The sequence below is a fragment of the Palaemon carinicauda genome, chromosome 26, assembly GCF_036898095.1.
Source record: "Palaemon carinicauda isolate YSFRI2023 chromosome 26, ASM3689809v2, whole genome shotgun sequence".
NCBI classification, from domain to species: Eukaryota; Metazoa; Arthropoda; class Malacostraca; order Decapoda; family Palaemonidae; genus Palaemon; species Palaemon carinicauda.
In genome coordinates, this window is record NC_090750.1 from 30,473,843 (window position 1) to 30,488,751 (window position 14,909).

Consider the following 14,909-nt stretch of genomic DNA (forward strand, 5'->3'; position numbering starts at 1 on the left):
CAATAGGGTGATAGATTTCTAAAAATCAACTTCCTCGTGGGATAAGCATAACAGCAGTTCATCAGTGGCTCTAGCAACTTTTTCAGAAGGTGCTTTAATAGTGATGAGGAGCCAGTGTCCTTTATCCCCGTTTTTATTAGCATTTTCAATACCCCTTCCTAAAAACAGATACTGTTCTTCATCGGAAAGTTTACAAATTCCACCAGTGGGAAGGTTCTTAGTCATAACTGTTGCATACAGGGAGTTGAAGTCTAAATAAGGGATGTAAGACCTTTGGTGGAGATCAGGATTAAATGATGGATTTATTTCACGGTTGTTGGCAGTGAATGATTGACGAACCACTGAAGTGAAACCCCCCTTAACATTATGCCTGATTAGATTATACAATTCCTCATCATAGACGTGATCCAACTCAGTCTTGCTCATCTTAAGGAACCTGTCAAAGGCGTAGGATGGAAGTGAAACATAGTGTGGTAAATCAAGACTGTACTTATCATAAAGTATGAAGTGCCACCAAATGAGAATATGCCCCAATAAAGCTGTCTACAATGAGGTAAAGGAGAAGAAAATCTTTCAGCGTTTTACATTTGCTTATATCCCAAACACGCTGAGCCCGTTCATATTCCTCCTCTGATATATCGCGCTCCTTTAGCTTGTTGAAAAATGGTGAATTGGGGGGGCAAATGTGTTTCCTTGAGTTTTGCAAGGCTGTGTATATAGTCATAACAGAAAGGTAATTTGCCTTGAATGACTTCACCCCGCAGTTTGTCATCTCTGATTTCGCTTAACATGTCCTCTGTTAAGCCAGCCTTTCTTCCATCCCTAAAATATTTGGAGGCCAAACTATCCAAAGAAGATCTTAAAAAGGCTAAAGAGTCGATGAAAAATAAATTATTGACGGTTATTCGCTGAATTTTAAGCTCTTGCTTCTTCATGATTGTAATATCGACTTTAGTTTTCAGTTCCTTAAGGATAAGACACAGGTCGTAACTAGAATTGTGCGCTAAAACAGGGAGTCTAGTTTTAAGATCATGACACGATAAATTACAACGCGCGCAGTAAGCGCCCATAAAGTTATTCTTAGGTTTGGCATGGACATGGTGTCTCTGCTTGTCGCGGTCGTGTTTGAACGACGTCTTACACAGCTGGCATACAGTCTGCTGTTGGAAAGTTCTTTCATCCTTGGCCGACATATCAATAGGGAATGTTTTCCAATGTGATCTTATCGCCTCCCAACAATCACTGAGGTCTGACAGAAAGGTATTGACGCAATCATTCCCGCAATAATGACTGGAGGCGAGTCTCTTTTTCCTTCGCCGTCGATAATGATATAGCAATAAGCTATTGATTCGTGTATGGTCTCTACACCATAAGCTCCGGGGTACTTCTTCAAAGCTGATTTTAAGTCAAAGACGTAAATATAAGAAAACTTTTGCCTCTTGTGGGGGTTTCTAAATATTACTTTGCTCCCGCGAGAGGGAAAATTCAGCGCCACTGACAGGTCGCAGGTAGCTTCATTCCGTTTTTGCCGGTCTGTTGTTGCATACTGTGATAGGCAGTTATGGCAGAAATAAAAGGGATTGGAAGGATTTGCCCTTGCAAAATTTTTCACAAAACGGTGAAAATCTTTAATGAGACAAATATGGTCACCACCCATTAGTAGGAGGGGCACAATAGTTGGGAATTTGTCAGTTCCACTCCTTGCCAACTGAATGATATACCTCCCATCCCCGGCTCTTTTCATTTCATATATGTAAATAGAGAGTTGATTCATTAACTCGAGGCATGAAATGTCCTCCTGAATAGGCATGGCATCCTTGTCGAAGTTAACATATTGCATGCAACGGTGGATGCTATTTACAGATCGAGCCATATTCGTCCAACGAGGATTTAGGGTTTGATTAGACATCCTATAGGCTGCCAGAGACACAATAAAATAGGAATTCCCAATTCTCGAGGGAATAAAGGAGAGCGCCCAACCCAGTCATTACCGCCTGGTGGTGGTAAAAAAGTTTGAAGTTGTCAATACCTTTCAATATCCATCCACTCCCCATTAATTCATTGACTATTCGAGGGAACTTGGAATTTACTGCATCCTCCCATTTATTTAGGAGGCCGTCAATTTCACTAGCATTGATAACCGTGGCCGGGAGCCACAGCTTCATAAGCGTATTTTCCGTTTGTTCCTTCGCTGAGAAAGTGTTTCTTCATGATTGAGGTCAAAAGACCAGCGATCTTAGCAGAAATATTTTAATTTTTAAAATACCATTATAAAGAGCCTCGTATATCATTACTATGAAATGTAAAGAATAATAGTGGATTGCTCACCGAGAGGAGTGTGTATTCCTCTTCTATGTACATCTTGTTGAAGGCTGTCTTTCTTTTAACGAATTTCAACATCCGTCCTGAAGTGGGAGTCATCCCTGCAGTTACTGTAGGTAAATCTGGGGGGTTGCTTGCGGTGGATGTCGAAGCAATCCCCTGAGGCGGGAGTTCTTCGAGTAATTTGCGACTGTTTCTTAGCGGGGTGCTCGTCCCCGGGGTATCCGAATCTGGGGGCAAGTATGCAGGGGATGTTGAAGCAATCCCCTGAGGTGGAGGTTCTTCGAGTAATTTGTGTCTGGTTGATAGCACTGAAGAGATAATACGGTGTTTAATTTACTTGAAGTTCTAAAGTCGAATTAAAAATCCTTTCTACATCCAAATCGAAAGATATTAACACCTCACATTACATTGTGTATATTAATGTCTGGTTGGCAATACGAGAAAATAGGTTTTAATTTACTTGAAGTTCTAAAGTCGAATTAAAAATCCTTTCTATATCCAAATCGAAAGATACTAACAACGCACAGTATGTTGTGTATATTAATGTCTGGTTGGCATTAAGAGAAAATAGGTTTTTAATTTACTTAAAGATCTAAAGTCAAATTAAAAATCTTTTCTACATACAAATCGAAAGATACTAATACCTCACATTATGTTGTGTTTATTAATGTCTGGTTGGCAATAAGAGAAAATAGGTTTTTAATTTACTTGAAGTTCTAAAGTTGAATTAAAAATCCTTTCTACATCCAAATCGAAATGTATTAACACCTCATATTAGGTTGTGTATATTAATGTCTGGTTTGCAATAAGAGAAAATAGGTTTTTAATTTATTTGAAGTCCTAAAGTTGAATTAGAAATCCTTTCTATGTCCAAATGGAAAGATATTAACCTCTCATAGTACATTGTTTTTATTAAGTAATACTTACTGACTAGTTGGCCTTTTCTTTTTTTGAGAGGAAGGTGTGTTTCATTATCATCGCGTTTCCTTTTCCGATACTTCCCACCTGAAAAGTAATGCGAACACAGACGCTTATTACAATGTAATATTCATCGTCGTAAACAGACTGAAATTTCATAGCACAATCGTGGTCAATACTTTCATGAGCAAATAATCTCCATTATAAACAAACTAAAATTTCGCTGTGGATTTATATTTACCTCCTTGCACATTTTCCATGTTGCTAGGGGATGGGCCAGTTTGTAGGAGAGTGTTTGTTGAATTACGGCATATTCGCTCGGTGCTCCTAATCATTTTGTCAATGGGAGTTGTGGCCTAAGTTAGGCATAGGTGTGGGTGCGTTTGCGTGCTTGTCCTAGTAGTTACTGTATAAATACCCTCCTCTGAGCCATATTTCGAGTCATAACAAAGTAGGAGATAGAGAATTTCCCGTTACAACGACGCACACCCCTTGGGGGAGGAATTGCCCAAACTTTCGGAGAGTATGTCCTTGTATTTTCGCTAGAACTGAAGTTATTATAATACTTATAGAAACGTAATTAATTTTGGTGAAATAAAACGTAGTGTGTGGAAACAATCATTTTGTGTGTGTGTGCGTGTGTGTGGAAATAATTATTTTGGATGTGTGTGTGCGGCATTAATTATTTTGGATACAATAATTATCAAAGTGTTTCTTCCTTACAGCACGGGAGGTCCCTCTCTTAGATGAAGCTGAAATCCGTAATTCGCAGCAATATTATGCAGACTCCCGTTGTAAGCTTCGCGAATACCTTCGGAAGACGGACGAAGTCATAGTGAGGAAGAATTGGCAGTTGGTGAGCAAAGTGAGGAAAGCAGGGGGTGGGCCCCAGCCCGAAACGTGCCCCCTGCTAATGCAGGGATTAGTCTTCCAATATGACATAATGAAGTCTCTGCGGGTAGTTGCGGAAATGATGGATGGATTCGAATGGGTGGAGAAACAAATGGTAGAGATGTGTCACGAAAAAGAAGATGTCAACCCATTGGCAGGGCTCATCCACAACCCTACAACAGCCACAGACGAGTCTTACCTCTCCAAATCCCTTCTGACCCGGCCCAGAGGGTCGATGATAGATGGAAGGTTAACTTCGACGGATTCCCAGCTGGTTGCCCTCACTTGTGAGGTCGAAGAAATCGGGAGTGAAAAAAAGAAGTCTCGAAAACTTAGGAAAAGCCGTAACAGTCGTCGTCCAGCATTAGACGCCACCTTTAAGAAAAGGGCTAAAATACCGCAATTAAAATTTGGTCGTGAAATCGATAATGATTTCGTTATCCTTAAATAAATAAACATTATTTGTAATGTATGTATTCCATTAATTGAAATGTATGGTTTCCTTAATAAAAAATCTAAGAAATGTTGTTTCTATTATCCCCTACTTCATTATGAATTGCCCTAAGGTAATTAATAACAAAAATAAGGATATTCCAAGCACTAGAGTTGAGATGGCAGAAGTACAAAATAGGTAGTGGAAGAGGTAGCTTTAAAAAATGAATACTTCGGACATTGAATATGCTCCGGAGAAAAGGTTAGGGCGAGAAGCCTTTTTTTACGGGTGTGTACCCAGTGACCATTTGGTCAACTTCAAGATACCCTTGATAAGGACAAAGCCCATCATATTTATTGTGAATACTTTGCCATCACATAAGTATTGTGAAATCGGGCACTGGGTTATATTTATAATACAAAAAAGTCCGGTAGAAAACATTATATTTTTTTTCCCATTTCGGATGCAGCCAGAAGATCATTCGGAATACTTTACTGATTTTCTACGAAGGTATTCTTTCATGAAGTGTTTTATAAATAATATGGGAGTGCAAAATTATAATTGGCTTTGTATGCATTCTTTTGCCTATATTTTACGCATAGCGTAAGTCTAAATGGAGTTTGTGCTGCCCTTAGGAAAATCAGGGAGCATTTATCCACCACCGACTTAAAGGAAAATGACGTAATAGTGTTATTATACTATCCTCTCCATTTAAATTCAAGACCGTGTATGTACATCTTGAAATATACAAAACCTGAATATTCAATGAAGATTTGCCAAGTGCTAAAGAAACCTAATTAAAAATGTTTTCCTACCCCTTTTAATCGTGCAAATGTTAGGGTTGCAAATGAATGTTTTAAGGGTCATATTTTTTTCCCACTAAATGCTATGTCTTTATTCATGAAATGTTATTTTGCATGTATGCTTCGTATAATAAAAGAAACCAAGTTGTAATATGTTTTTCATTACCCATATATGTCAATGTAAGTGATTATTACCCATATACGTTAATGTAAGCAAAAGGCCTTAAAACAGATGGACTGAGAGAGAGAGAGAGAGAGAGAGAGAGAGAGAGAGAGAGAGAGAGAGAGAGAGAGAGAGAGAGAGAGAGAGAGAGATAATGGGGGGGGGGCGTGTGAACTCGATTGCATCACGTTGGCACACAAGAGTGTTTGTCTTAGAATTAAAAAAAAAAAATGCACAGAGAGATGGGTACTTTTCCATAGGCTTAAATTGAAAGGAATGTGGTCAGGGGGAGGAGGGCCCTGTCTGCATACAAATGTGTCTTATAATAATAAAAAAAAAAAAAAAAACTGCGTGGTCGGTAGGAACAATGTCACTATCTAGGGGCATGGGTCATCCAGATAGAGAACTCCATTCCTGTTGGTGATCACACAGAAAACGACCCCCACCCCCCTAGGGAGGGGGGAGAGGGGGGGGTAGAAGAAGGGTGCGTCATCCAGATAGAGAACTCCATGCCTGCAGGTGACCATACCCACAAAAATTGCCCCCTCTGGGGGGAGGGGGGTAGTACACATGATCCGTGGGGGGGTTGTTAGTAACCATAACCTTACGTTTAAATTCCCAAACTGAGTCGCTCCGACAGACCCATACTAGTCGAACTGAGCAAACGGTACTGAGCAATCCTGACAATACCCCAAAAAAGTGAGCATCTGAGGCATATTTCCTACTACTCCTTGGTGATACCAATTCCGTGTTTTTGAAGTCCCGGGTGTTACCAATTTATCCTTTCAAAAGCCCTTGGTGTTAACCTTTTAGCCTCTCAAAAGCCCTTGGTGTTTCCATTTCAGCCTTTCAGAACCCCTTTGTGTTACTCTCTCAGCCTTCAGGAGCCCTTGCTGCTAGCAATTCAGCCCTCCAGACGCCTTTGGTGTTACCAATTCAGCCTATCAGAAGCCCTTGTTATCAATTCATCCTTTCAAAAGCCCTTGGTGTTACCAATTCAGCCTTTCATAAGCCCTTATTATTCCTCTTCCTGCCTTTCAAAAGCAATTGGTGTTACCAATTCCGCCTTTCAAAAGCATTTGGTGTTACCAATTTAGCCTTTTGAAGCACTTGATGTTACCTTATTAGCAGCCTTTCAGAAGCCTTTGCTGTTAATACTTCAGCCTTTCTGAAGCCTTTGGTGTTACTAATTCAGTCTTTCAGAAGCCCTCGATAATACCAATGCATCCTTTCTGAAGCCTTTGGTGTTACCAATTTAGCCTTTCAGACACCATTATGTTGCCAATTCAGCCTTTAAAAAAGCCTTGGTGTTACCAATCCAGTTTTTCAGAAGCCATTATTTTTACCAATTCAGCCTTCAAAAACCCCTTGCAGTTACCAACTCAGCCTTTCAGAAATACTTGTTGTTACAAATCAAGCATTTCAGAAATACTTGGTGTTACCAATTTAGCCTTTAAAAACTCTTTGTGTTACCAACACATCCTTTCTGAAGCCCTTGGTGATACCAACACAACCTTTCAGACAGCTTTTGTGTTACCAGTTCAACCTTTAAGAAACTCTTGGTGTTACCAAATAGGCCTTTCAGAAGCCATTGGTGTAACCATATGTCTTCAAAAAACCCTTGATTTTACAAATTCCGTCTTTGAGAAATGCTTTTTCTTACCAATTCAGCCTTTCAGGAAAACATGGTGTTACCAATTCCGCCTTTACAAACCCTTGGTGTTACCAATTCATCCTTTCAGAAAACCTTGTTGTTACCAATTCTGCCTTTCAGGAACCCTTGGTGGTACCATTTTAGACAGGAAACCCGCGGTTGTTGTTACCAATTCTGCCTTCCAGAAACACTCAGTATTGCCAATTTTGGCATCTAAGAAAACCATTGATGTTACAAATTTACCTTTTAGAAACATCTGGTGTTAACAATTCAGCCTTCCTAAAGCCCTTGGTGTTACCAATTAAGGCTTTCTAAACCACTTGGTGTTACCAATTCAGACTTTCAGAAGCCATTGGTCTTTCAAATTCAGCCTTTCAGGAGCCATTGATGTTAGCAAATCAGCCTTTCCAAGCCCTTGATGTTACCGATGTAACCTTCCTAAAGCCTTTGGTTTTATCATTTCAGCCTTACAGTGGCCCTTGGTGTAACCATTTTCGCCTTTCAAAAGTCCTTGGTGTTATCAATACAGTATTTTAATCCCTTGGTGTTACCAATATGGCATTTAAAAACACTTGGGGTTACCACTTCCGCATTAGAGAAGCCCTTATGGTTACCAAATAAGTCTTTCAGAAGCCCCTTTATGATACCAATTCAGCTTTTCAGGAGCCCTTGGTGTTACCAATTCAGCTTTTCAGACCCCTTTGGTGTTACTAATTTAGCTTATCAGCAGCCTTTCATAAGTACCAGGTGTTATTAATTAAGTCTTTTGAAGCCATTGGTGGTACCAATTCAGTATATCAGAAGACCTTAGTGTTACCAAATGAACATTTCAGAGGCCACTTGTTTTACTAATTCAACCTTTCACAATCCTTTGGTGCTACAAATTCAGCCTTTCTAAACCCTTAGTGTTACCAATTTAGCCTTCCAGAGGCCCTTTGTGTTACTTAGTCAGCCTTTCACAAGCCTTTCCTGTTATAAATTCAGCCTTGCTGAAACCCTTGGTGTTTTTAATTCAGTCTTTCAGAAGCCCTTGATGTTACCAATGCATCATTTCTGAAACCCTTTGTGTTACTCATTCAGGACTTCAAAAACCCTCCGTGTTACCAGTTCAGTCTTCAAGAAACCCTTGATTTTACCAATTCACCTTCTCAGATGCCATTGAATGTGTTACCAATTCAACCTTTAAAAAACATTGAAGTTACTAATTCAGCCTTTCAAAAAGACTTGTTACCAATTCAGCCTTCAAAAAACACTTAGTGTTACCTATATAACCTTTAGAAACCCTTGGTGTTATCAGTTCTACCTTTCAGAAACCCTTGGTGTTGCCAATATAGCATTTCAAAAACCCTTGGTGTTACCATTTCAACCTTTAGGAAACAATTGGTGTCATCAATTCAGTCTATTTGAAGCTTTTGGTGTTACCAATCAAACATTTAGAAACCCTTGATGTTACAAATTCAGCCTTCAAGAAGACCATTGTGTTACCAATTGAGACTTTCAAACCCCATAGATGTTACCAATTAAGACTTTCTGAAGCCTGCAGGGTTAACAAATCAGACTTTCAGAAGCCCTTGGTTTTAAAAATTCAGTATTTCAGAAGCTATTGTTGTTACTAATACTGCCTTTCAGAAGCCCTTGGTGTAACCAATTCATCCTTTCTGAAGCTCTTGGTGTTGCCAATTGATTCTTTCAGAAGCCCTTAGTGTTACCAACTCAGCATTTCAAAAGTCCTTGGTACTAGGATTCCAAACTTTCACAAGCCATTGGTGGTACCAATTAAGCCTTTATGACGCCCTTGGTGTTATCACTTCAACCTTTCAGAAACCCATGGTGTTATCAATGAAGCCTTCCAAAAGCCTTGGGTGTTACTAATCAAGCCTTCCACAAGCCTTTGGTATTACAAAGTCTGTATTTCTGAAAACCTTCATGTTAACAATTCAGCTTTCAAAAGCCCTTGGCGTTACCAATTTAGCATTTCAGACAACCTTGGTTTTACCTATTCAGCCTTTCAAAAGACCCTGGTGTTACCAATTAAGCCTTTCAAAACCCCTTGGTGTTACCAGATACGTATTTCATAAGACGTTGGTGCTACCAATTTTGCCTTTCAGAAACACTTGCTGCTATCATTTCAGCCCTTCTGAAGTCCTTGGATTCACTAATTAAGCCTTTCAGAAGCCTCTTGTGTTATCAATTCAACCTATCAAAGCCCTATGTGCTACAAATTAAGCTTTTCTGAAACCCTTGGTGTTACCAATTCAACATTTCAGGAGCAGTTGGTGTTACTAATTCAGCCTTTCAGAAGCCATTGATGTTAGCAATTCAACCTTTCAGAAGCCCTTGTCGCCAATTCATCCTTTCAAAAGCCCTTGTTGTTACCAATTCAGCCTTTCATATGCCCTTATTGTTCCTTTTCCTGCCTTTCAAAAGTAATTGGTGTTACCACTTCAACCTTTTCAAAAGCACTTGTTGTTACCAGTTTAGCCCTTTGAAGCCCTTGGAGCTACCAAATCAGCCTTTCATAAGCCCTTGGTGATACCTATTCAGCTTTTAAGAATACTTCGGTGTTACCAATTTAGCCTTCCCGAAGCACCTGGTGTTTCCAATTCAGCCTTTCAGGAGCCTTTGGGGTTACCAATGCAGCCTTTCAGAAGCTGCCGGTGTTACCAATTAAGCCTTTCATAAACTCTATCTGATACCAATATAGCCTTCTAGAAACCCTTGTTGTTGCAAATTCAGCCTTTCAGAAGCCCGTTGTGTTACCAATTCAACATTTCTAAAGCCCTTGGTGTTACAAATTACGCATTCCAGGAGCCCATGGTAATACATACTCAACCATTAAGAAGCCTTTGTTATTACCCATTCAGCCTTTCACAAGCCATTGGTGTTACCAATTAAGCTTCTCTGAAACCCTCCTTTTTACCAATTTGTCATTTAAAAAGACTTTGGTGTTAGAATTCAACATTTTAGAAGCCCTTGGTGTTACCAATTAAGCATTTCAGAATTCCTAAGTTTTACCATTGCATATTTTCTGCAAAACTTGGAGTTACCAATTCTGATTTTCAGACAACCTTGATGTTACCAGTTCAGCCTCTAAGATACCCTTGGTGTTACCAATTCTGCCTTCCAGTAGTCTTTGGTTTTACCAATTCAGCCTTTCAGAAGCCTTTTGTGTTACCTATTCTGCCTTTCAGAATCTCTTGCTATTACCAATTCAGCCTTTCAGAAATGCTTGGTGTTATCAATTCAGCCTTTCAAAAGCATTTGGTTTTACCGATTAAGCCTTTTAAAACACTAAAACCAATTCAGACTTTCAGAAATGCTTGATATTACCAATTCAGCCTTCCAGAAGCCCTTTGCGTTACCAGTTCAGCGTTTCAGCAGCCATAGCTGTAACCAATTCAGCCTTTAAAAAACCCATGGTGTTACCAATTCAATCTCTCAGAAACACTTGTTGTTACCAATTCAGCCTTTTAGAAACCTTTGGTGTTATAGTTTTAGAAACCCTTGATGTTACCAGTTCAACCTTTCAGAACCCTTGATGTTGACAATTCAGCATTTCTGAAACTTTTAGTGTTTCTAATACAACCTTTAGGAAACCTTGAGTGTTATCAATTCAGCCTTTCAGATGGCCCTGGCGTTACCTATTCTGCCTTCAAGAAGTGCTTGCTTTTACCAATTCATCCTTTGAGGAATACTCTGTTTTACCAATTCAGCATTTCAGAGACCATTTGTATTACCAATTCAGCTTTTGGAAACCCTTGGTGTTACTAATTAGACCTTTCAGAAGCCCTTTGGTGTTACCAATTCAGCCTGTCAGTATCCCTTGGGGTTCCCAATTCAGACTTCCTGAGGACCTTGATGTTGCCAATTCAGACTTTCAGAAGCTCTTGCTCTTACCAATTCCGCCTTTCAGGAACCATTGATGTTATCAATTCAACCTTTCTCATGCACATGTTACCATTTCAGCCTTTCTATAGCCCTTGCTGTTAACAATTCAATCTTTCATAAGCTCTTAATGTTACCCTTTAAGCCTTAATATCTCGCGGTGTTACCATAACCGCCTTTCAGAATACCTTGATGGTACCAATTCAACCTTTCTGAGAACCTTAATGTTGACAATTCCGCCTATAGGAAACTCTTGCTGTTATCAATTCAGCCTTTCTTAAGCCCTTGGTGTTTCCAATGCAGCTTTCCAAAAGCCCTTAATCTAAAAAATTTAGCCTTTCAGAAACACTTGGTTTTACCAATTCAGCATTGACAAAAACTTAGTGTTACCAATTCGGCCTTTCAGAAGCCCTTTGGTGTTACCTAGTCAGCCTTCTCAGAAGACCTTGGGTTCCGAATACAACCTTTAAAAAGCCCTTGCTTTTTTCAATTCACTCTTTCAGGAGCAGTTGATATTACCAATTCACCCTTTCAGAAGCGATTGTTGTTACAAATGCAACCTTTTTGTAGCCCTTGGTGTTACCAATTAAATCTTTCATAAGCTCTTAGCGTTACCAATGTAGCATTTAAGAAGCCCTTAGTGTCACCATTTCAGCCTTTCAGTTGCCCCTGGTGTTACCATATCTCCCTTTCATAAGCTAATGGTGTTTCCAACTCAGCCTTTCGAAAGCCCTAGGTGTTAATAATTAAAACTTTTTGAAGCCATTGGTGTTACCAATTCAGCATTTCGGGAGCTCTTGGTGTTAGTAATTCAGCCTTTAAGGAGTCATTGTTGTTATTAATTCAGCTTTTCAGAAGACTTTGGTGTTACCAATTCAGCCTCTCTGAAGCTCTTGGTGTTATCAATTCAACCTTTCAGGAGTACTTGGTGCTACCAATTCAGCCTTTCAGAAGCCCATAGTGTTACAATCTCAACCTTTCAGAAGCCATTGGTGTTACCAATTCAGCTTTTCAAAAGCCCATGGTGTTAAAAAGAAAGCTTTTCAGAACCCTTGCATACCACTTGAGCCTTTCAGTAGCAGTTAGTGTTACCACATCAGCCTTGCAAAAGTCCTTGGTGTTACTAATTTAGCCATTCTTAAGCCTTTGGTGTTACCAATTCAATCTTTCAAAAGCCCTTGATGTTACCAATTCAACCTTTCAGAAACCCTTAGGGTTAACATTTCAGGATTTAAATTGCCCTTGGTGTTACCATTCCCACCTTTCAAAAGCCCTTGGTGTTAACAATTCACCCTCTTTGAAGCACTTGATGTTATTGATTAAACATTTAGAAACACTTGGTGTTACCAAAGCTGCCTTTCAAAAGCCCATGGTGCTACCAATTCCGTCTTTCAAAAGCCCTTGATGTTACCAATTCAAACGTTATTATGATGGTGGTGTAACCAATTATGCCTTTCAGAAGCCCTTTTTCTTACCAATTCAGCATTTCAGAAGCCATTGTTGTTACCAATTCTGCATTTGGGAAGCCCTTGGTGTTACAAATTCTGGGTTTTTGAAGGCCTATGTATTACCAATTCATCCTTTCAGTAGCCCTTGGTGTTACCAATTCAGCCTTTCAGAAGCCCTTGGTGTTACCATTTCAGCCTTTCAGAAGTCCTTGGTGTTACCATTTAAGCCTTTTAGGACACGTTTGTGTTACCAATTCAGCCTTCAGGAGACCTTGCTGTTACTACTTCAGCCTTTCAGACACCCTGTGTGATACCAATTCAGCCTTTCAGAAGGGCATGGTCTTTGAAATGCAGCCTTTCAGAAACCCTTCATGTTACCAATTGAGCCTGCCAGAAGCCCCTGGTGTTACCAATTCAGCCTTCAGAAGTCTTTGGTATTACCAATTCAGCCTTTAAGAAGTCTTTGGTGTTATCAATTCAGCATCTTGTAGGACCTTGGTGCTACCAATTCAGCCTTTAAAAAACACTATCAATTCAGCCCTTCAGAAGTCCTTGGTTTACCAAATAAGTCTTACAAAGGCCCCTCTGTTACCAATACGAATGTTCACAAGCCCTTTGTGCTACAAATTCACCGTTTAAGAAGCCAGTTGTGTTACTAATTCAACATTACACAAGTCCGTGGTATTACTAATTGAGCCTTCCAGAAAACCCTGGTATAACATATTCAGCCTTTAATATTCCCTTGGTGTTGCCAAATCAGTCTTTAAGAATCCAGTTGTGTTACTAATGGAACTTTTCACAAGTCATTGTTGTTACAAATTTAGCCTTTCTAAATGCCGAGGTAATACTAATTCAACCTTCCAGAAGACCATTGTATAACATAGTCAGCATTTCAATAACTCATTTTTACCAATTTAGCCATTTGTATACTATTGGCATTACCAATTAGGTCTTTCGAAAGCCTTTGGTGTTACCTAGTCAGACTTTCAGAAGCCTTTGTTGTTATTTATTCCGTCTTTCAAAAGCCCTCGCTGTTACCAATGCATCCTTTCTGAAGCCCTTGGTGCTACCAATTCAGCTATTCAGACACCCTTTATGTTACCAGTTCAGCCTTTAGGAAAGCCATGGTGTTACCAATTCATTCTTTCAGAAGCCATTGGTTTTACCAATTCAGCTTTTACAAACCCCTTGGTGTTACCAATTGAGACTTTCAGAAACACTTGGTTTGACCAATTCAGCCTTTACAAACCCTTGGTGCTACTAATGCATCCTTTTTGAAGCCCTTGGTGTTACCAATTCAGCCATTCAGACACCCATTGTGTTACCAGTCTGGCCTATTAAGGCTTTCAGAAGTCACTGATGTTACCAATTAAGCCTCCCAAAAAAAAAAACACTTGGTGTTACCAATTCAGCCCTTAAAAAACACTTGTTTTAAATTCAACGTTTCAGAAGCACTTGGTGTTACCAATTCAGCCTTTACAAACTCTTGGTGTTTCCAATTCATCTTTCCAGAAACCCTTGGTGTTGCCAATTCACTCTTTCAGAAACCCTTGGTGTTAATATATCAAGCTTTAGGAAACCCTGGGTTTTATCAATTCAGCCTTTCCGAAGCCCTTTGTGTTACCAATTCTACCTTCCAGAAGGCCTTGTTGTTACCAATTCTGCCTTCCAGAAACACTCGGTGTTACCTATTTAGCTTTTTAGAAAACCTTAGTGTTACAAATTCAGCATTTACAAACCCTTGGTGTTACCATATCAGCATTTCATAAACCCATGGTATTACCAATAGAGCCTTTCAGAAGCCCTTGGTGTTACCAATTCCCACTCTCTGAACCCCTGGATGTTACCAGTTCAGTCTTTCAGAAGCCCATGCTCCAATTCTGCCTTTAAGGAGCCATTATGTTACCTATTAAGCCTTTCACAAGCTCTTGATGTTACCAAATTAACCTTCCTAAAGCCCTTGGTTTTATCATTTCGGCCTTTCAGATGCCCTTGGTTTTACCATTTCACCCTTTTAAAAGCCCTTGGTATTATCAACTCACCATTTTTGAAGCACTTGGTGTTAGGCATTTAAAAACCTTCGTTGTTACCAAATCCACATTACTGAAGCCCTTGGGGTTACCAATTAAGCATTCCAGAAGCTCTTTGTGATACCAATTCCGCCTTCCAGAAGCCCTTGGTGTTAGCCATTCAGCCTTTCAGACGTCCTTGGTGCTACCAATTTAGCATATCAGAAGCCTTTGGTCTTACCAATGCAGGCTATCAGAAGCCTTTAGTGTTACCAATTCAGCCTTCCAAAAGATACTGATGTTATTAATTAAGTCTTTTGAAGCCCTATTTGTTACTAATTTAGCATATCATATGGCCTTGGTGCTCCCAATTCAGCCTT